Source organism: Rhineura floridana, chromosome 4 (assembly GCF_030035675.1).
Source record: "Rhineura floridana isolate rRhiFlo1 chromosome 4, rRhiFlo1.hap2, whole genome shotgun sequence".
Lineage (NCBI taxonomy): Eukaryota > Metazoa > Chordata > Lepidosauria > Squamata > Rhineuridae > Rhineura > Rhineura floridana.
Genome location: NC_084483.1, coordinates 4597014 through 4619229, shown reverse-complemented (window position 1 = coordinate 4619229; position 22216 = coordinate 4597014). Strand labels below are relative to the sequence as shown.

The window sequence follows — 22216 nt, the reverse complement described above, 5'->3', positions numbered from 1 at the left end:
AGCCCTGGCTGGGGCTGATGGGAGTTGTAGTTCAAAAAAGTAACTTTTCCAAGCTCTGCAATCCAAAAGAATATTGGAGTCTACTGCTTCAAAGCTGCTGAGAAGCACATTGAGAGAAACTGAGATAATACCTCCTGTTGATTTCCAGATGGAGATAAGCCATCTCCATCGCATAACTAAGATGGCTATCATTTGGCCTATGTAACTTTTCCGGTTCTGGCAACATCTGTATTGGTTTGTGTGCATTTTAAGCTATATTTGCATTTAATGTAGCAGAATCTGACCCAAGTTTAAAATTATATATTCTGTAACTTTTTTTTTGTCAGATTGTTATCTTTGCAATGAAGTAAAACTCCCCTCAGAGTTTTTGGAATCTTCAGGACTTCAGTGTTCCAGTTTAAAAAAGCAATATTCTCCTTACACTTTGGTAATGAATTATGTATTCATATTTAGAGTGGAGCTGTCCTCTCAAAATTTACTGTCATAAGGCCTTGCTGATTCACTCCAATTAAATATGTCTGGAATTTTCCCATTTTTATGACTGCATTTTGAAACAGTGACTGATTGTAAAAACTAAAGTAGCAATGGATATCTCTTAGGAAGCTGCCTCTGCCTTCTACTGAATCAGACCATTGGCCCATCTAGTTTAGTACTGTCTTCTTCCACACACAAAAAAACAAATCATGTCTACTAAGAAGCATCACCCCCTAAAAAGCATGTATACAATTGTATACAATTATTTTGTCCTCTTAGATTGCCCACCGTGCTCTAGAATATTACAAACCCAAATACTCTCTTTTTAAAAATGGTTTGTTTGGTCCAGGGGTTGCCAACCTTTTTGCACCAGTGGGCACACTTTGAATTTGCGAAAGTGCTACAGACACCAGTCACAAAATGGCTGCCATGGGGCATGGCATAACACAAAATTAGCAGCAACAACAAAATTAGAGTATAACCATTGCTGCTTCCCTTCTCCCCCTGCCCTCCTGACAACCTCATGGTTGCTGTGGGAAGTTAGTTATATCCTGATGGCCCTGATTGTGGTGACTATATATTACTGATCTCTCCCTCTCTCTCTCTCTCTCTCTCTCACACACACACACACACACACTATGATGCGGTTGCTGTCTAATAACAATAGGAAGCATTCCCTAGTACCAGGAAAAATATTTAAGGTTACCCCACTACACTCACTCTCTCGCACACACACACACACAACTCACTGCACTCTCAAAAGCATCTCTTAGCCTCTTGCACGCATGGGGATCCGTATGATTCAATTAAAAGAATATGAAAGAATATGAGAACCAAAACATCCTTCAAAATTCTCATTTATTAGAATTTTGGGGTGCAGTTTGCCATCTAAACATTTTTAACAAAAATGCATGTATGAGGGGAAAGTGTGCATAAAAATATATGAGTGAAAATCACATGCAAAAAGGTATGATCTGATGAGAAATGGCTTGTAAAAATGCGTACCTTTGTCATAACTGCCCACAAAAATGTGTTTATTTGGAGAAATGTGCACTAATATGGTGGAGAATTTTCATGAGGATTTTTTTTGTAAATTCACAGATTACTGCGGAAATGTAGAGAACTGAATTTAACATTAGAAATGTGAGGAACTGAGAGGACTGAAATTGAGATGTCTTTCCATCCCTAGCCAGTTGTAGGTCTGAATGCCCCAGTTTAATTAGTAGAAAGCTAAACTCGGATGAGGGTTCATTAAATATATATTGGAAATAATTTTAGATACTAACATGATATTTAAATATTTTATTATTTATTAATAGTTATAAAAAGAAGTACCCTTGTTGAACTATACAGACTATGAGATTCCTATAACAGAAAAGTCCTGCTGCAATAATTGTAACGCTGGCTCCTTTATATTCCAAGTTTCAGTTGAAAATTCTGTCACTGCACTTGTTTAGGAAGGCAACTGTTAGGCAGCTTAAGATAAGACATCTATCTCTGTGTCAAAAGTGCTTATTGTCTCCTATGAGCTGACACATGTCAGAAGTGGGTTTAGGCAGCAGAGACATGGCACTGTCTGCTGGTATTCATCCTGGCAAAACGTGTTATACATCAAATAAATTAGACAGTGCCGGCATGTTTATTTCTGTCAGTGGCTGTGTGAAGACAGAAACAAAACATAGTCAGCTAGCATCCCCCCACCCTCTGCTGTCATGCCATCATATCAAGGTGCTGATTCAATATGAAATGTACTTTCTTTTTTTTAGAAAGGGGGGGGAGTCAGGGAGTCTGTTACACTCTGCAGCCAGTTGCCACATCAATCTTGTTGCTTTGGCAAATAGAGAAGGACCCAAAGCAATGAAAGATGTGTCGGGTTATTCTCTCATGAACTATTAATATACAGATAAGGTCCAATTTTGGAAGGATGGCGGGGTATAAATAAAGACAATAATAATAATAATAATAAAAGACTGTGACCTTATAGTGCTACACAAAAGCAGAAGTTGTAGCTGGGGATCTAGTCCTCAAGTGTCTAATTGGACTGCTCCCAAAGCAGAAAGGCCGGTGGGCACAGCACTTGAGAATGATGCTCGCTAATGTGTCTGTTGAATAGGCCATAGTTTCCCTGGGAGTCTCAAGACATAGTTAGTGGCTGAACAAATTCAAACAAACCTATAATGTCTGTCAAGTCTCCACCTCCAGTAAAAATAATGCACAAAAAAAGCTGTTCTGTGTTCCAGGAATCCCCAACCTTTTGAGGCACAGGGTTACATTTGGAAATCCTTAGAAACTGTTCTAGGCAACACAAAATACTCATTTCAAAGCAGAAAAACTGGTGATGCTCAGAACGCCCCTCCACAAACAAGCAAGGGGGGGAAAATCCTATATCCCCAAACAAATAAAACACAGAGAACACACACACACAGGCAACCCCCTCCTCATCCTTCCCTCCCAAAACCTCAGTAAAGCTCTGGTAGGATCAGGGGGTGCCTGAGGCACATTGGGGACTCTAGCCATATTCTTTCACCCATGCAGCCAGCCAATGTGGGTTATTCTAAAGCAGATATCAAGCCAGAAGAAATGTTTGTAAACTATGATAAAGTGCAACAATACACAGCACCCTCAGACCAGTAGGAAAGATGCTCCTAGCCTAAACTGCTCGTGGCAGTAAGTACAGGCATACAGCTTATTTTAAATTAAGTTTTTAATTACACTGACTTTCCAAGTGAAAGCGGTTGTCATATTGGTTGCCAGTTCATTTCTGAGTCTGATTTAAGGTGCTCGTGATAGCGTATAAAGCCCTAAATGACTTAGGTCTGATATATCCCAAAGACCCCCTCCTTCCCTACAGACCCTCTCAGAGGTTGAGATCAGCAGATGGGGCCATTTTGGTGGTTCTGTGCCCTCAGAAGCTCAGGGGGTGGGTTGCCCAGGAGAGGGCCTTCTCTGTGGCAGCCCCTAAATTGTGGTACTCCCTCCCCACTCAGGTGCATCTGGCAACTTCACTGTACAGTTGTAGGTGAATGCTGAAGACACACCTCTTTACCCTGGCCTTTGACACCTGAGACATGTATTTTTAGGACCCACCCTATTTGGGGATTGTAGGTTATTTTTAAATTGTTTTTAATGTCGTATTTTAAAATTATTGCAACCCACCCCGGGACCAATGGGTGAAGGGTAGTTAATAAAGGAGGAGGGGGAGGATAAAAATTATATTGACAAGGCAGATATTCTTGCCACACTTTTCTTATTCTCTCACTTCCTCTTTGACTCCCCTCATTGCTGCTGTCTTGTGAGTTTGTTCTCCTGAGGCAGAAGAGGACATAACAGTGTGATCCTCTGTTCCAGCATTTTTCAATTTGATGTGCAATACCTGTCAGTAATAATAATGCATCACTTTTCCTAAATGCACTGAACACTTCACATTCATTATCTCAGCAACTGTTATAAGGTAGGCCAGTATTATAAATACTGAGTATGTGTTACATTTGTATCCTTCCAGCCTTTCCCAACCAGTGTGCCTCCAGATGTTGTTGGACCACAACTCCCATCTTTCCTGACCATTGGCAATGCTGGCTGAGGCTGATGGGAGTTGTGGTCCAACAACATCTGGAGGCACACTGGTTGGGAAAGGCTTAGTGGCAAATTCAAAAGTACAGGGTATCTTCATGATGGTCACAGCCACACACCCCTTTTTTGCTATGGGGTTAAGAATGAGATCCTTGTTAATTCTTCTCCACAACAACAGACATCCCTAAGAACTAATAAGCATGAAAGGGGAGAGTGTTAGCTACTGAAAAGGGTCTTCTCAGTGGCTGACTCACCTCCTTTCACTCTGATTGGCTTCAATCAGTAGGAAAGGACGAGGAAGAACTCCCCTCTCATGCTGATTGACTTGCAGGATGCTGGAGACGTAGGTCCCTACTCCCAAAAAAGTAAGGGGTCTAAGTCCCAGACAACTACACCCTCGCCTTTAAGATCCTCCGGCCCTGTATCCCATTTTATTCTCATAATAACACTGGGAGACAGGATAGGTTGACAGGATAGGTTGACAGAGAGTGGCTGGCTCAAGTTCATCCAGAGGCCTTAACTGAAGAACTGATCTGCAGAGACATCTCCAGCATTCTTCAGCATCAAACAGCCCATTCCAGTTCTTGGTTGGAGATAGAAATGAATCTTTAGAATATTGTTCAAACAGTTGAATTTTCAGCCCAGCTAAACACTGTTGTTAAACTTTGTCCTGCTGTGTTAAGTGATTTGTACAAGAACCAAAAAAAGGTGGAAAATATATCTTTATATATCATGGGGTTTTCAGTCCAGCTCTAGATAGGAAAGTCTGTACAAAAATTATTTTTGAGTATTTAATTATTAATTTTAAACATTTATGTCTTGCATTTCTTTATAAATTTAAGTGACTTACAAAGGAGTTAATAAAATTAATGAACAACTGCAAAAAACAGTCCAGATTTTCTACTATAAGACTTAAGAGTAGGATAAAACAATTTAGCAGGAAAAAACAATATAGCTTTGCCCACACCCCCAAACAAAGTTTTAGAACAAATTTTCCTCCTCTCTAATTTTTTCCCCTGACAATTATCTGTCTTTCTGTTACAGTCCAGCAAAACTAGTTGTGAGAGGAGCCCTATCTTAAAAAATGTACTGGGACTTAATTGCAATTAATTTGCTCCATTGATTTAAACTGGATTTATTCAAGATCAAAGTGCTCTTCAGAAAGACTCATATATGTGAGGGTTAACACACATCTGGAACCAGGGGTGATGGTGGTAATGATGGAGTTGCTTGGAGAGTGATTTGGAGTGGAACTATCATTGGCAGGGAAAGGGTTACAAAGCCTCCCTGCTGCAAATTCTTCATTCTAAATTACCCTTACTTGAAGTTGCTTTTCCATAGACAAATAAACCGTTGGGGTTCAAAAACGTGTATTTGAGGATGGGGATGTTATATATGTTGTTTTTCTCATTGTATACTTTGAACATTTGAATAAATATTTACAAAGTGTATTTGTGTATAAAGGGTATTTTGGCCTTTGCAAGTGTCAAAAACAGGTTTTGTATGTATGTATGTATAAATAGCAAAAACAATTCAGCCAACTAATTCTTCTCCGTCTTCTTTCTCAGCATCTGAATAATCCTGCCTCAGTGTTGCCGTTTACCATAGATAAATGTTAGGCTTCTCTTCCCCTGCTGCCTTAATGCACATCAAGGCTATGTGGAACTAAACAGCTTGTTCAAGACAAACCATCAGAAAAAACTGATGATGTTTTGGAACTGTTGAGAATTTCCCCTTCCACTTACAAGCAGGCCAAACAGATGATGCTTTGTATAAGAGTCAAATGATTGTCATTTCAGCATTAAAATTATAACTGTGCTGCAATGGGCAAATTTCATGACTTGAAAGAAACAGTAGGAAGAAAAGCACTCATTTAGTTTTGCTGTTACAATTGCTAAGGCAGCAATTAGTGTTCACATAACTGTAGAGCAGTCTTTGACAACCTGGTGCCCTCCAGAAGTTTTGGATTGCACCTACCATGCTAGCTGCGGCTGATTCAAGTTGTAGTCACAAACATCTGGGGGCACAAGTTTAGCAAAGGTTGCTATTGAGTCTAAAGACTTATTAACAGCCCAGATGGGGAGATGCCAGTAACAATGAAGAGCTGGTATCTTTGAAACTTTACCACACTCACTGTTCTCTCCTTTCTCCCCCAAACCTAAGTGTAAATGTCCTGTGTCACTTGCAACTTAATTATCCTGTTGCTCCCCAAATCACTCAGTGCTACCTTCCCCCCACCTTAAAGCAATTCAACTATGCAACTTGCATCCCAATTTCAATGCACTTAGGCAATCCTGCATAGGAGCAGGTTGTTAAATCCTAAATAACTGGATGAAAACCAGCTTAGTCCAAGTTCTTTGGTTTAACTGGCTTGCTGTGGATGGGGCTGTCAGTCAATTTTTTTCATTAGATGGCAGCAATCAATGGTGAATGCCAATGAAAGCCATGGATACCTTTGGTACAATTTAGCTGTGATGGGTTTTCAGAGGGAAGGGTGAAAGAGATGTCCCTCACATTTGTGCTCAAATGCTAGGGCAAAACGTGTTCCCATTTAGACAGAACATTAGATACAAGCCCTGACTTTTCCCCTGAATTACCAATCCGCAAGAGACTAGGAGTAATATCTGACCAAGGTTCAATTCTCTGCTGGGCAGTACAGTTCACTGGGTAACCTTGGGCCTGTCATAATTTCTCAGCCTAATCTATCCTCATAAAATTCCATACGTCAGGGATGGGAAACATCTGGTTCCCCATCTGGCCTACATCTTCTCCTCTTTAGCTTCTCCCCCCACCCACAGCAAGGGCCAATGGGAGAAGAAATTGCTCTCCACCTTTGCTCCTTGCTGTCTTCCCATGCTGGGCTCTGAAAAACAGAAGCCTCTTTCTCAGTGTCCAGGACAAGCCAAGTGAGCTGCCAATAGAGAAAGAGACTTTTCACAAGATCCACTCTTGCAAGTATTGCAGCTAGTTAATGGCATTGAGGGATAAGTAATCTACATATTGTGATCTCTTATGTATGCACCCCAAGTTGTTCTCCAGTCCCTGGGATTCAACCAGATAAAACATATTATTCTAGTTTAGATTTTTCTAAAAGTCATCTATATTTGAGCATAATTCCTTTTATTAATAAGCCAAATAATGGTGGATATCTATAATTAGTGTTCATTGGAAATGTCCCCAAATTAGTAATGCTTCTTAAGAAATGCTACCAATAAACCTTAATCCATTAGAAATCCCAGCCACTTGAGGTAAAAGCCAATAATGAAAAGCGCAATTTAGTATCTAGCTCAGGACCTACATTTGTCCGATTCAGGGGCTATTTTTTTTCCATTTTGTGAAATTATGACATGAAGGTGCAGGTGAAAACGTGCAAGTGGGATTTTAGAATAGCAGAGAGAAATGGCTTCAGAAATGGGTTTGGGGAAGTGAAAGGAGAGCTTAGTAGTTGCATGGGGTGAGGGGAAGCTCTAAGGCAGCCTTTCCCAACCAGTGTACCTCCAGATGTTGTTGGACCACATCTTTCCTGACCATTAGCAATGCTGGCTGAGGCTGATGGGCAGGGCCAGCTCCAGGCATGCCTGGGCCCTTGGGCACCAGCTTGCCGTGGGCCCCTCCACCTCCCTTCCGCAGATCGCAGGACAGGAGCTTCAGAGCCGCCTGCCATCCCCCCGCTATCCCCCCGCTTCAGTCTCCAGGGGCCCTCGGGCCAGTGCCCCACCTGGCCGCCCTTTAGAACCGGCCCTGCTTCCCTTATTTGAGCCCCTGGGTAAACTTGATTATGGTGTGAAGAGTTTATCATAGCCATATCTTGTGGGGCAGTTCCTCCAACAAAAGAAAATTTCATTTTCAGGCTGAATGACTGGTCAGATCTACTCTTAGTCTCTGGAATTAAAATGACAAGAACTGTGTACATCAACCTAGCAATGAAAACTTTAAATTCTAGGAATTTGCTCAAGCTTTCTAAATCCAGTTCAGAAACAAGACCTTGTCATACACTGATTTACCATGCTTTTTAAAGGTCTCCTATCCATGCTTTAATTAAGTCTGTTCTGGCTTAGCTTGTGAAATCCATCAGCGTGTCAACACTGGGCTGATTAAAAATATCCAATATGTTTTACAAGGCTATATACACCAAATGGGAAACATGGGAACAGTGTTTGTTGCTGATGGAAAATGTGAAACCAAGTCATAAACAGCAAGAGGCAGGGAATAAGCAACGGTGACACCAAAATGGAAACGAGAGAGTGGGCAGCACAGCTGGGCAGAGCAACCTGAGTCTCATGCTGATTGGCTACAGACTGCAGCATCCATTATTTTCCCATGTGTCATGATAATGCCCATAGGAGAAGACAGTTCTTGACTTGTCCGAAAGAATTAAGTAGAGCAGCTGGTTGAAACAAAGTGATGCATGGAATCCTTCTTAATAACAACAACAAATAGGTCAAAGCCAAATACAAATTCACTAATAGGCAAAAAACCTTGCAGTTTAAGAACATAGATATAGCCAACAGGTATTTCTATCAAAGTTTAAAAAGCAGGGAAGTTGGGCAACTAGAGTGAATGCACCAGGGGAGCAGGAGACCTGACCTCCTCTCTGAGATATTGTACGGCCCTACAAATTTGTCAAAATGCTTAAACTTCTCCCGGGTAGGGAGAAACGAAGAGATTAACCTCAAAGCCTATTTTTGTTGGGACGACCAGATCTCATTAATTTATGGGACGAGGTCCAGCCGACGAAGGTGGGACGGATTTTTAACAGCAAGCTCTATCTGATAAAGCGAACGTTCACCTTATCTTCTAAGAGAGAACGCATTAACAGGCAAGCACCCTTCTTTCTATATTTTTCTTTTACTTGACTTAAATTGTTGCTGTTTAAAAGAGATTTGCCAGATTGATCAGTTTTTGACATCTCACTGGGGAGCCATAACTTCTCTCTGCTACGCACTAATTAATAGCTTATCTCTGTTTTTGTTGCAAAAAGCTGTCCTGGATTTGCATTCTAAAGATATACACAGAAGAGGGATTTCTATTCCAGATTTTTATTTTGAAAAATATTATACTGTTTTGAGACTACTCTCTTTTTGGTCTATTTTATTTTGACGAATCTGTTTCTTGACGATTGCCATTAATTGTTTCGATCCTGGGAACTGCATTTTGTTTACTTAACTATTGGAGAGATAAGGCTGTCTGCTCTGTTTATACTGTGATGTCACCAAGTTTGGAGTATTAACCCAATTGTTGCTGAAATAAGAAGTGGTTTTCCTATATTTTTCTTTTAAAATGGCAATTAAGAAAGTGGCTGAAAATCTGGAAATAACTATGTTTCAGAAAATAATGGATGAGATTGAGATAATGAAAATTGAATTGAGTAAAATGAAGCAGGAGATTAAAGATATAAGGGTCCCTGTGAGAGAGGTGACCCTGGAAGGGGTCCCTGTGAGAGAGGAGACCCCGGAGATTGGAACAGGGGTCCCTGTGAGAGAGGCGACCCTGGAGACTGGAATAGGGGTCCCTGTGAGAGAGGAGATCCCGGAGATTGGAACCAACGTGGAACAGGAACAAGATTTGGAGTCTATGGACTTTAGAAATAAAATCTATTGTTTGGAACTCAATGTTATCTCTGAAGAAATGAATGAAGATTCTAGAGATAAAGTTATCAATGGCATGGATAATCTTCTGGACTGGAATGATGTGATGGAGCCCAATATAGAGAAAATCTATGGAATTATCTGCAGCCATGTGACAATGGAAAAACTTTTAAGAGATGACCCAGTGTATTTTGAAAAAAAGAACAGAGATATGATTTTACAGCAGTATTTCAGCAACCTATTCAGAATGGATGGCAAGAAAATATTTGGGATAGAGGTAATCCCCATCAGACTCTTACTATATGACTATGGCTTTGACAGCAAGATTATTATGGAATACTGATAATGGAAGATTGGATATTGAAATTACTGGACTTAACAAGACTACTGAAGATGGAAGATGGAAAATGGAACTAATAGAGATAATAGAACAATGGCTACTGAAATTATTGAACCTAACAGATTCTGATGTGATGGATTAATTGAAATGTTTATTTTGACTATGGTTATGACAATAAGATTATCATAATTAGTAATGAGATGGATTAATCGATATGCTTATCTGGAAAAAAAAATTGATAGATATATTTCTTAAAGAATTGAAACCTCTCTTTGACTTTTTGTGGAAAGAATAAAGTAATGTTTATGAGATTTGATGATTAAGTAAGATAACTACTGGAGGAAAGTGATTTTATAATATGACTTAAGAGACAGGATTGTTATATATTATAGACTTATAACTGATTTGATCTTTGACAAATGGGAAGTCAATATTTTACTCTTTATTTTTTATTTTTGTTTTTTTTTTCTTTTTTTCTTTTTGTTTAACTATTTTTGATTTTGTTTTTTGTCTTTGAATGTTTTATGATTTTGTCTTGTATGTTTTATGAAAATCTGAATAAAAATTATTGAAAAAAAAAAAAAAATTTGTCAAAATGCAAACACAGTTTGGGTTGGTCTTTCACAGTCCAATCCACTTCCTGTGTAGCTTGGAAGAATTTTGTAACATGGGCCTCTGAGCATATGGTGAGTGGTGGCAACACCTGCCATCTCCAAAGATGGAGAATTACATTTTTGTGTTTGTTGATGTTCTTCTTACTTTGCTTCTTTTCTGTGTTACTACTGTCTCTACAGAGAATCTAGCCTAGAAAATAATATTTCTCTCATTATTCATCCTAGAAATCTGTGTCAAAATTATTTTTATTAATTCCAAAGCCTTTTTATTGGTAAATGCCATATGATGGTGAAGGCAACCTTTCATGTTTCAAACTGGAGGTTATGCTCTATTTCTATTTTGGGCACATTAATAGTTGAATCTGAAACTGCAGTTGGATGTAAAATCAGACTGATTACAATATGTTCCTACTTAAGCAATGGCTCTAGCTGTTGGGAAAAAATTAACTTCGCCTGCTCAAGATGCATGTTTTTAGCCTGCTATGTGTAAATTACTCCACTTAAGGAAAGGTGTTGCTGTACTTCACATATTCACAGAAACAGACACAAAAGAAAATGATTTACTATGTGAAACTTCACTAAAATTGCAAAGTAAATCAAACATATTCAAAAGGGACTATCTGAACTAAATCAACTGTTTTAATATTGTTGCTTCCTCCCTGCTAAAACAAGATCAGCACAGCACATGTCTTGTTTCTGTTATTTGGACTGACTGCAGGTGTTGCCACCACTCACCATATGCTCAGAGGCACATGTTACCAAATTCTTCCAAGCTACACGACTGGACTGTGAAAGACCAACCCAAATTGTGTTTGCATTTTTACAAATTTGTAGGAGGCAATGGCAAACCCTCTCTGAATACTGCTTACCATGAAAACCCTATTCATAGGGTCGCCATAAGTCGGGCTTGACTTAAAGGCACTCCATTTCCATTAAGGTCAGTATAATATCTCAGATATTGAGATATTGGTGCATTCACTATAGCTGCCCAATTTCCTTGCTTTTAAAACTTTGATAGAAATATCTGTGGGCTATAGCTATGTTCTTAAACCGTAAGGTTTTTTGCCTATTAAGGAATTTATCTGGTTTTTAATCCGGGAGGTAAGAAATGGGATCCTGTGCAAGCTTGCTGAGAATGGATTGATAATTTGCATGCTTATTGAGTTCAGTGGGATTTACTCCCCTGCAATCATGGTTAGGATAGGTGAAACTGACCACAGGGGGTGGGGAGGGGAGGAGGAGGAGGAGGAAGGAGGGGATTGGAAGGGGATGGGAAGGGGATGGGGAGAGGAAGGGAGGGGTGAAGGCAGGGAGATAGAAGGGGCAAGGGGGAGGGGATAGAAGGGAGAAGGAGGGGAGGGCAGGTTTGATCATTTGCATGCTTATTGAGTTCAGTGGGATTTACTCCTGTGCAATCATGCTTAGGATATGTGACACTGACCTGGGGGAGGGGCAGGGGGAGGAGGAGGGCAGGAAGGGAAGGGGAGAGGAGAGGAGGAGAGGAGAGGAGGAGATTGGGTGGATGAGCGCTGGGCAGAGGGCAAGCCCCTTTCCTTTCCAAAAGGAAAACATTTTGAACAGTATCATTCTTTTTCAGGATTTCCCCCACCTGTTTTTTCTACAGCAGGCACATGTAGCCTCCCACCCAGCTGTCCCTGGCTACATCCACAGCAGACCTTTATTTCACTTTAGACGGTTATGGCCTCTCCCAAAGAATCCTGGGAAGTGTAGTTAGTGAAGGGTGCTGAGAATTGCTAGGAAAGGCCCTATTCCCCTCACAGAGCTACAATCCCCAGAAGAGGGGCTGACTGTTCAACCATTCTGGCCACTGGAGCTCTGTCAGGGGAATAGGAATCTCCTAATTACTCTCAGCACCCTTCACAAACTACACTTCCCAGGATTCTTTGGGGGAAGCCATGACTGTCTAAAGTGGAATAAAAGTCTGGTGTGGGTATGGCCCCCTGATTAGGCAAGCCCAACAGCTGTAAATCTGGCTTTTAGAACACTGACAGTTGGTTCTTATTGAGCGTGCCCAACATTATCATTGAGTTTTTTAAGTTAATTAAAAACCAGCCAGGCATTTTTTAATTTTTAAACTGCAGAATATGAAGGTCAGAGTATGGGGCAAGGTCAGTAATAGAATTACAGGTACTCTGTGAACATGGCTGATTTTTAATTAATTTCAACAGATTATGAGAACTCGACAGAAAAAAGTCCAAAAGGGGGTCTGGTTTTTCTCCCTCTCTTTTTACACTTTGAACTCTCGATTCTCTCTGACTGTTTTGTGTATCACCATGAAAATTGAGAGGGTTGTTAAGCAAGCGTTTCTGAGTTCAGGACTATACGTTTTGTAAGGTTTTGTTTCGAAATGAGCTTATGGGAAGGATCAGAATGGCATGGGGGAAATTTCAATTTAACATTGCGGAATGTGAAAAATCCACTCTGACTATAGTATACAGCCACTCTCATGGCTGTATAATAATAGTTCTCAAACAGAACATGGATCACTTCCCCATTGATTATGTGCAATCTCACCACTGCTGCCTCCAAATTATTCTACCTCGTCAAATTTGTTCATGATGGTCTCCAAGAGTTTCGATTTGGAATTGTGATCTGCAATAGCCCTTGCCAACCTGGTGCCCTCCAGATGTTTTGGACTACAACTCCCATCAGCCCCAGCCAGCACATGTGAACTTACCTAATTATCAGTTCCTAAAACAATAAATGAACTAAAATGCGGCTGTCCTTCAAAATTCATACTTATTCAAATTTTGCATTGTTGTAGATTCAGAGGGAATGAGATTTTCACCAGATACAATTAATACTGGTTTGATGATAGAATGATTTCAAGTGGGGAAATTCATCTTCTTTTGTATTGTCTTTGTGTTATTATTTAACTAGTTGTTGAGTCGCTTTAGAGGAACAATGCAAACCATTCTATTTCAAGACTGAAGAAACAGTTTTGGATTCTGCTTTCCATCATGCGTAGCTTGTTAGTGGAGAGTAACTGTCTATTCTATTTAAGTTTCCATAAAAGGCTTTTTAATAAGTACACCCATGGAAATATTTACATTTTTTCTGTGTCAGCCAGCTCTGTATATACTGAATCTTATATGCTTCTTCTATTTTATTATGGTTTGAAAGTAAACAAACTGAAACAAAGGTACTCCATAAACTGGAACCCCATTGAGATTATTATACATTTTTTCCAAAGCAAAATGAAATTAACTCATATGTTGCAAAGGTTTTTGTTTGTTTTTCCTGGCTAGATTCTTGAGCCAGGAAAAGGAGCAATTCAGCACATGGAGCTTTCCCTATAACTGCACGTTACCCGAAATCACAGCATGCAAGAAAACATTTGATTGGATTTCTGACTGTGTAATGTTTTTTCTTTGACACCCCAGTCTACTGCAAGAGCATCTGCTGAAAGAATGGCTGTACAGGGCTCTCTCACATCCTCTCCACCAGTGTGTGTGTGTGGGGAACTGGCTGGTGCCATGTGCGTCTCCCCCCTCCCAATTCCCAACCAAGAAATGTGGCTGCTCCACCGAACAAGGAAGGCTGGCTACAGGGCTTCCCTTCCTCCAAAGCAGCCTGTCTCATTTAAGGGCAGAGTTATACAATTAACATCAGGTGTAGCTTGGCCCTTAATGTGTAGTACTGATGATCATCCAATTATCTTAGTTTGGAATGCAAATCACAGTGAAGTGATAGAGTGGGCTTTAGGCCAGTGCTTGCTCTCTTTGCTACAAGAGAGGAAAACACCATTTTGAATCTGTCCCAAAAAGGATAGGCAGAGTGCTGTAATGCAGACTGGTGGTGGATAAATTGCTGTGTTAAAGTTTGCAATGCCTGTTATGTGTACCTGCCTGCGCTTCCACCTCTGCATTTATAAGTAAAGGGCTATGACACAGAAAGCACCACAAAGCGACTGTACTCTTTCCTCACAGGCAAATTGTCGCCATAAAGAGCTGCCCCAGAAATTTCTACTGCTTGAAGAAATAGGGAACGTGGAATACTTTTGTGCCATGATGTGTCAGAGGTGTTTTTCAGTTGGCAGAGTAAGTCTATAGTGAGGTTGATATGCCACAGAATTCTTTTGATTGTTCTGCTTGTAGGTGATTGCATTGTGTATGTTACTTCTTTTTTCTTTTAAAAATGTTCATCCTGTTCTTCATTTAAGAATACTAGATGCGCACACCCATTGAGAAACAATCATTCTTAAACTATGTTTTTGTTCCAGGGGGCTGAGGGGCTCCCAACAACTGCCATTCTCCTTTTCAAAATTCTAAGGACGGTCTGCTGTCTGTTACCTACCCTTCAGTATTTCCCCTCCTGTGTTGTAGAAAGTTTGAAAAAACATTTGACAGGCAATTTTCCTTGGAGGAGGACTGACTGGAGACATCTGTCCAATCTGTTAATTTGCAAATTAATTGTGTTAATTAATTTTGTTAATTTGCAACAGGTTATTGCAGAAGCAAATCAACAGGCGGTATCCATTTCCAGAGGGGTATCAGGTTCCCAGCAGCAGCATTAGTCATGTGAGCTGGACAAGACTGTGCATCTGACTAAAGGTGGGATGTGCAGTGGGCTCACTGCTTAACTCTCTCTCTCTCTGAATCTCTCATAAATTTGAAGGCTTAAGATGTGTGGTGCTTGCAGAAAACTTATTGGCTCACTCAAGTAGCCTCCGCCTCCTAGACTGGCAGTGTGGAAGATGTGACCCTCAGTCTAATTTCACGTCAGTGGCTAGGAAGGAAAGAAAGAGTAGGAGGAGATGGCAAAAAGAGAGAAAGAAAAGGTGACACCCTGCCCATTTTTGACTATGCCCTCAACTTTTTGTTTGGGTCCTATCTACTACTGGCTTTGGCCCTGCATAGTGCTAGCACATGGCTCCTGACATATTATTCTTAAGGGACTGCTGCTTGTGACAGCAAAGTTTCCCTAACCCTCTGCTAGATGTGCCCATGCTATCTATCCTTTCCAATTAGCTTAGGAGCTTCACCACGCCATGCTACAAAAATGCTAAAAACTGAGTGCACAAGGAAAGTTTGGGTGTCTGTAGGAACCTTTCCAGGGGAAAGGGAGTAAAACACTGAAAGTGGGGGAGCAGGCTAGATTCTTACAAAAATATAAGAACAGTTCCTATACATCTTGCCTCATACCTCAGGTTCTACAAATACTAGAAATTTACTCTTTGTAAAAAAAAAATAAAGCTGAAAATCTGGGGATTATGGTTCATGGGGGGGATTTCCCCCTTTCTCCCCTCCTCCTATGGATGCCCATGATGGAAACAAAGCTTCTTTCTAGCTGAGAATTAATGAAGACTGCAGGTGTACTTCCTGCTTTGGGGGCTAGTTTAGCTAGTTCTCAGTACCTCATGCACACATTATTTTTATTTTATTGTATATTTGATTGGGAAGAGTATACTAGGAGAATTCATTGAAAGAAATATGACTGAACAACTTTCATGACTGTGGAATAGTCTTATTGAGTTTGATGGGAGTAAGTTAGACTTAGTGTCTTGAGGAATAGAAAGAAAGCCTTTAAAGTTGCCCATAACATGTATTCATAGAATTGTAGAGTTGGAAGGGGCCTATAAAGCCTCTAGTGTTGGACAGTCAACCACTTCTATAGGTAATTGATTCCATGGTTCCATTGTCGTACCGTGTGACGCCCTTCCCTGGCTCTCCCTGTCAGGTTCCTACCTGCGCGTGGCTACTGCCTGTCTCTAGGCACCACCAGGGACTCCACCAGTCCGGACTGTCCTTTTTTATTGTTTCTCTCCCCGCTCTAGCACAGATCTCAACAGATCCCCCTGCTAGGCAACCACCAGTCACGTCCTAATACTAGTATTCCCAGAGACTCTGAATACTGGTATTGTTATTCTCTTCACCGCTGCCACCATTTGTTACAGTTTCCCTTCAGCCTTGGTCATTACCTTACCCTCCCTTCTGGTCTGTGAAACCCCAGCCAAGGATCAGGCCTTTGGTAAACCAAATTAAGTATTTATTAAAGATAACAAAGCTAACAAGATTAACAAGATTTCTTCTTAAGGCACATAAGCATATGGTTTTACTCAATACTAATCCGAACTCCACCCCCCTCCTTCTCCACTCTCTCCTGGCAAACAACTCTCTAAACCCCACCAAGCAACCCACTCTTTCTCTTCTCCCCCTGGATTCCACTCTCACTCTTCCTTTTATACGTTCAGCCATTTTAAACACTCAGCCAATCATCTAGCATTCTACTGCCCATTCACTCCCCCTCCTCTTTCACTCCACTTACCATGTATCTTCTAAACAACCAACACTTACCATATATACATTAATATAGGAACATCACATACCGCTCTCACAGTTAGGAAGTTTTTCCTTCTGTACAGCTGAAATCTGGCTTCCAGTAACTTGAGCCCATTATTCCATGTCCTCTACTCTGGGATGATCGAGAAGAGATCCCGGCCCTCCTCTGTGTGACAATCTTTCAAGTACTTGAAGAGTGCTATGATATATCCCCTCGGTCTTCTCTTCTCAAGGCTAAACATGCCCAGTTCTTTCAGTCTGTCCTCATAGGGGTTTGTTTCCAGTCCCCTGATCATCCTTGTTGCCCTCCTCTGAACCTGTTCCAGTTTGTCTGCATCCTTCTTAAAATGTGATGTCCAGAACTGGACGCAGTACTCAAGATGAGGCCTAACCAATGTCGAATAGAGGGGAGCTAATACTTCACATGATTTGGAAACTATACTTCTGTTAATGAAGCCTAAAATAGCATTTGCCTTTTTTGCAGCCACATCATACTATTGGCTCATATTCAGCTTGTGATCAACAATAATCCCAAGATCCTTTTCGCGTGTAGTATTGCTGAGCCAAGTATCTTATAACTGTGCATTTGGTTTCTTTTTCCTAGATGTAGAACTTTGCACTTATCCCTGTTAAATTTCATTCTGTTGTTTTCAGCCCAATGCTCCAGCCTATCAAGGTCACTTTGAATTTCGTTTCTATCTTCCAAGGTATTAGCTATCCCTCCCAATTTTGTATCATCTGCAGATTTAATAAACATTCCCTGCACATCCTCATCCAAGTCATTAATAAAAATGTCGAAGAGCACTGGGCCCAGGACCGAGTCCTGCGGTACCCTGTTCGTTACCTCCCCCCAGTTTGAGAAGGAACCATTGATAAGCACTCTTTGAGTACGATTCTGTAGCTCATTGTGGATCCACCTGATAGTTGTTCCATCCAAAAACCAATTTAGTTTATCTTATTTTGTTTCCATGTATATAGCACTCTTCATACAAGATCACAGAGAGGTTCACAAGTGAGCTACAAAAGAAACAACTGCAACAACAAATAAAGCAAGATAATACATTAATATCATCAAGGCTGTGTGCCCCAGCTGCTGACTATTGTGTACTATTGCTCTCCACAGGCAAAGATCCATTCCACACCCCAGTCCATGCTGACCCACCCTATGACCAGCAGCACTAACCAGGGTGTTCCTGGCTGTTTCTCCTTAAGCCAACTTCTAGTCAGGCTCCTCTAGCCGTGCCAAGTCCATGACAGACGGTGATGTAATAGGGCTTGTGCTATAAGGGGCCTTGCACACCTGGTACCCTACTGTCTGTCAAGCAGCTGTCCAACATACAGAAGCCCTTGGCCGTCTTTCCTTTCAGGATCTCTCCCAACCCGGATGCTGTTCAATAACGGCTTTTAATTTGCCACTCGTGTTGCACCTTTGTTGCTTGGGTGTTTTAGTTATGGATTCAGCTGCCCTCAAGTTGAGACTCTGGGGGTGGGGTGGGGTGGGGTGGGGTGGGGTGGGAGCTTGATGGGCTCAGAGATTCCCGTGACTGTGAGGGAGCTGGTCTTACAGGATGCAAAAGTGGGATGGGTGCTGATGCCCAGATGTATGAGGGAGGGTAGCAGGGAAAGGGGAAAGGAGGAATGAGGAGGGGGGAAATGAGATCTTCTGGGATGCACCCATGAACTGACACTTGGAACAAGGCATGGAATTCTAAATTGTACGTTGTATCAGATGTATTGGATTTTACTGGAGGAAAGAACTGAAAACTTTTACGTGTGCATCATGGGTAGTCAGCCTATCAACCAACTTGGATCACAAGTGGGACAGGCAGTTTGGGTTTGTGACTGAACAACAGGAAGAGAGCTTGTGATGGGCCTGGTAATGGAGTAAAGCCAAACCTGCATTCATGCCTGCTCTGATGATCTGGGAACCTTAGAAAGAAGAGGTCTGATGGTGAGAAAACTAAACAGATGTATATTTAAATAGCCTTGGTCCCTTCAATCCATGCAGCACAACTCTGTCCAGGTTTTCTCCCCCAGAGTGCCCCCTCTCCTGCCAGTACAGTGTGAACATAGTGATGGATTTGTCCATAGTTTTACTCTGGATAACCAGCTTGGCTCAAGGAATGGATCCATCACAAATAGTATGTCTGCCACTCCTCCCTGCAGTGCACTTCCTGCTTACTCCTGGCTTAGGCTTCAGACAAACGGTATCAAGGCATGAGAGTGTGAGGGTGCATATGCACTACTGCAGTGTGTACAAAGGAAGCAACAACATCTAATTGCCACACTTGTCCAACAAGTGGGTGGGTGGCACTGGTATACATGGTTTGAGAATTGCAGATTTTTGTATCCCCTGACTCCTTGTATAACTATGAGCCCGTATCCAGAATTGGTCTGGCATCTGTCTGCTCTCTCTCTCTGTCCTTTAACATTTTGTCCCTGCTGGCTCCTGCTATGGAAACCTGGAGTTCCTCCAACTCCAGGTATCGTCTAAAAGCCGGGAGTAGAAACCTATATATATATAAGTTTCTACAGCTGGTTCAATATATATATATATATATATATAGTATATATAGTCCTCCTCCCTTCCTGCAAAAAGCTAGGAATCTGTTTTCCCTGCTGAGCACAAGGATTCAAACTCAAGCCTACTAAGGGCTTTAGCCATGTAATATTCCATTTCCAAGGCTGGGTCTACAAATGCAGGCCAATACTGCACTGAAATTGTGACTTTTTAAAAAACTTTTTGTCAGTGGGCACATGATATCATTTCTTCACAGCAGGATTCTGTAGCTTGCCGGGAAAAGTTTTCCCCCAGTTCATAAGATAATACTGAAATGCTGTCATCTGGATTCTGTTTAATTACAGATGGGAGAAAGGAAGAAGACCTTCTGCTTCTCAAGAAACCCTTGCGTTCTCTCCTTTGACTGGATGTGACAGTGGCTCTAGTAAGAAGAAAAGCACACCAATTGTTTTTAAAAATGACTCTTAAAAAAAGGGAGAGTCAGCACATGTTTTTATTACCAGGCTGTAGCAATTACTGAAATGAAAGACACCTTGGTACTGAAATAAGAGTTAGTTGCTCTTGTGCCAGATGTGGGTACAGCCAGGTGGAAAAGACAGACCCCTCCCCTAAGATCTAATTGTGTTGACCTGTGTCCCCTTCAAGTTTCAGTGGACAAAAAAATATCTGGTAAACCCCTTCAGTTCTCCTAGTTTTAAGCTCTGTTGCTCACTTAGATCCAAAGGAGAACTCTGTGCCCTTTATAACAGAGGTGGGGACCCTTTTTCAGTCTGAAGGTTGGATTCCCTTCTGTACAAACTTCTGAGGGCCACATGCCAGTGGTGGGTGGAGCCAGAGGCAAAAGTGGGTGGGGTAACAAATGTAAATTTTTATCATTGTACAGTAGGCTTGTGTCTACACATGCTTGCATGTACCTCTCTGTCCTCCATCCAGATACACAGGAAGCATTATCAGAGTTCAAGGGCACATTGTCTTGGGGTGCAAAGCAGGGCCAGTGAGGGATATGGCCTGAGAAGAGGTGGTGTGGCCTGAGGAGAGGTCTGCGGGCCAAATAGAGAGGGACACATTAGGCCCCCAGGCCTGAGATTCCCCACCCTTGCTTTACAAACTTCTAGTAAAATGTCTGCTGTTAGCAAGATGTCTGTAGAGGGAGGGCTCATATATTGCAAGGACCCCTGGGGTGCGGGACCCATGACTTAACAAGCGCCTGCTACAGGAACTCTATCAGCGAGGGCTGGGACAACTAGTTTCCATTTTGACAGTGCAACATTTTCCTTTGAACATCAGTCATGCACATAGATGGGTGAGAGAACCCTGTAGATAACTGCCCTTGATGGCCCACGCCTGATTTTTCTGGTCACTCCACTTCTTTCTCTCCATAAACTCATCCCAAGAACAGTTTCTACAGCATGCTTAAGGCCCAGACTGTATGTGACAGTGACAAAGACATGTCTTCTTCTAACGTGGGTCCTCCCCAAGCACATCTAAAGTGAGAAGGTTTATTTCTTTTTTTTAATTGTCTTCATTGATTTCACAGTTCCATAATAAATCAACAATAAAAACTAATGAACCATGTATGCAAAGAAATTGACATGAGAGAGAGACACGTGGAAAGTTTTGAGCCCTTCCTCCCCACTACCTCCTTTGTTCCCCCTCCAGTTGGGGTTCAGCACCAGAAGTCACTCTGCATGGTGTAGTGGACAGAGTATTCAACTGGGACCTGTGAGACCAAGGTTCAGATCCACACTCAGCCATGAAGCTCTCTGGGTGACCTTCAGCCAGCCACTGTCTCTCAGCACAGCCTACCTCACAGGGTTGTTGTGATAATAACATTATACCTCATGTGAATTAATACCATTTGGAACATCCATCTCAGGCACCACAGTGTCTTGGGCTGGTCCTTGAGTCAGATGAACATATTACCTGGAGTGGATACAAGCAAAGGAAAGCTTAAGTTGAGATCTGCAGCTGTATTAAATCAGTGAAGCTGAGGAATTAGCATCACTCATAGTACTACTCTCCCCTCTTTTGTTTCCATTCAGGTTACAAAGCTTTTTCGTGGAAAGAAAGATTGTCATCTGTTATATTAGTTCCAGATTGCAAAATGCACTCAAGAGTCAACAAGATCAGAGTACGATGAATTGTGTGCTTGCTGTTTTAAATAAATACTTCCCTTTCAAAAGTCAGTTGCTAAACTAAGGTCATCAGTGACACTGAAAAATCAGTCTATGAGTTGATCATAAAGGATAACTCATAATGGATATTTTTTTAAAAAAATCTTACTGATGGTGAGATGCCAGGCCAGCCAGTTTGGCTCATTCAGCTGTTTTTGGCCAGCCATGCCCATCTGTCACTCACCTGCAGTGGTGTAGTCACCCAGGGTCTCAAGGGATCTTAGACCCCTTACTTTTTTGGAAGCAGGGTCCCTATGTTTCCAGCATCCTATGAGCCAATCAGTATGAAAGGGGAATGTGTTAGCCACTGAGAAGAATCTTCTAACATGCTAATTTTGTCTTTTCCTGCTGATTGTAGCCAGTCAGGGTGAAAGGAGATGAGTCAGCCACTGAGAAGACTTTTCTCAGTAGCTAACACACTTTCCTTTCATGCTCGGGACATCTGTTGTTGTGGGAGAAGGCACGTGCGGGAAGAACTGAGGGGTGTAGAGATGATGACAGAGAGCAAGCAACTGAAGGGGTGTGGCTGTGAGGCATGTCTTGCAGCTGCCAATTAACAATCATAGCACAGGAGTGGACTTCTGATTGTTCCTTGGCAGTGAGACTTGCATTCAGCAGTGTTTAAATTCAGTG

General features: G+C 41.6%; 1 long non-coding RNA gene across 1 annotated transcript; it reads left to right on the top strand.

The window, feature by feature from the left end:
* Positions 1–14348: 14348 nt before the first annotated feature.
* LOC133384239 (uncharacterized) lies at positions 14349–21541 on the top strand. The gene is made up of 4 exons (XR_009762465.1): positions 14349–14647; positions 15052–15160; positions 19754–19833; positions 21452–21541. It is a non-coding gene; the product is annotated as an uncharacterized LOC133384239 (long non-coding RNA).
* Positions 21542–22216: the final 675 nt, after the last annotated feature.